We start from the raw sequence: 1,947 nt of genomic DNA, 5'->3' as shown, positions 1-1,947 counted from the left end.
CTTATGTTGCAAAAATTAAATCCATCAGAGAGATAACAGGAACATTAAAAGTGGCCATTTCAACATTTTAGTACATGATATAAAAAAAAGAACGTGCTACTGAGCTCTTCAACACAAAAAGGCATGGACGTCCACAGAAAACAACAGCAGTGGATGATTGTAGGATCCTTTCCATGGTAAAGAAAAACCCCTTCACAACATCCAGCCAAGTAAAGAACACTCTTCAGGAGGTAGGCATATCAACCAAGTCTACCTTATCTCTATAGGTTGAACTCGATGGACTTCTGTCTATTTTCAACCTGACTAACTATGTAACTATGTACCAAAAACAGAAGACTTTGTGAGAGCAAATACAGAGGATTCACCACAAAGTGCAAATCATTTATAAGCCTTAAGAATAGAAAGGCCAGATTAAAACTTCCCCCCCAAAAATTAAAAAAGCCAACCCAGTTTTGGAACAGCATTCTTTGGACAGATGCGACTAAGATCAACAGAGTGATGGGAAGAAAAAAGTGTGGAGAAGGCTTAAAAGCTTTACAGTGCCCCACAGTGACCACACCCCTCAGTAACCACATCCCTCAGTAACCACATCCATTTTTTCCAATATCCGCACCATTTAAAGACTCCTATTTTGTTAAGCCCCAAAGAAACATATTAAAAAGTATAATAAAAATAAACATTTTATTCAAAGGTATTAAACTTGTAAGCACAATATAAGTATTCTTATTACATAAAACAACTGTAGGCAAACAAGTGGTAAACAATAAATGTTAAACTAAAATAGAGTCTATAAAAATAATGTGTCAGGTTGTCATGCAGACCCTTTTTTCAAGTAAGTGTATCTAGAAAAGTAAAAATTAAAATCGAACACAAAACCTAGACTACATGTTAAATTAATGAATTACTATATGTCCGAATATACGAAAATGTATTCAGGCAGATAATAATTTGTTTGAGAATGTGCGGCGGCCATGTTGGCCACTGGTGTGTTCTGCAAATGCGTGCCATCTTGGAGGCGAGGAGCATAACGTCACATGATGCCATACAGGTGCCGCCATCTTGGTGTATACCTAGGTATACACCAAGATGGTGGCGCCCAACACATGCGGCGTTATATGACGTCATGCGCCCTGCCTCCAGAACACACCAGTGGCTGAATCCAAAATAGCATACAAATTTGTTTTGTTTGATGAAACAAATGAAAACATTTTTAGTTTTAGTTCATTTCATCTGAAATTAATTTTTAGTCTTTGCACATGCCTAATAATACGTGTGTGTGTGTGTGTGTGTGTGTGTGTGTGTGTGTGTGGTGGTGTAATTTTCACTTTTTTTAAATAATTTTGTTTAATTTTTTATAATTCTGTTTATTATTTATTTATTTATTTTTTCCACAGTTGGGAGGCTTTGGGGAAATATTAGGGGTCTAAACAGATCCCTGACATTTACCTTTTAAAATAGAAAAGAAATTGAGGACACAAAGTCCTCAATCTCTTTTTCAGCATCCTCTGTTCTAAATTAATGGAAAGTACTCAGTGCAGAGGCTTCCCATTCATTCAGAAACTGGTGATAGTAAAACATTTACTATCACCAGTTTCTGAATGGTGAGGGCCTCTATACTGAGTGCTACTCCCCATTCAGAAATTCATGAATCAACAGGAAGTGACGTAAATTACATCCTGTTCATTCATAACTGGGGACACATACTACTATATGCCCCAGTTATTTACAAACACTGGAGTGATCAGCTGATCACTCCAGTGTTTATGCTGCACAGAGGATTGGTAAATATCAATGATATCTCCCGATCCTCTGCTCAGCCACGCACAGAGCCGCTGTCATCCGGAAACTGACAGTATGATAGCGACTCCTCTCTCTTCACCGCTCGGCCATCCTGACAGCAGGCAGCAACGCCCCCCCCCCCCCCCCCCCCCCCCGCGCGCTGCCAGC

This window comes from Nanorana parkeri, unplaced genomic scaffold (genome assembly GCF_000935625.1).
Source record: "Nanorana parkeri isolate BGI_ZX_2015 unplaced genomic scaffold, ASM93562v1 scaffold77, whole genome shotgun sequence".
NCBI lineage: Eukaryota > Metazoa > Chordata > Amphibia > Anura > Dicroglossidae > Nanorana > Nanorana parkeri.
Note: the sequence above shows the minus strand (reverse complement) of the source record.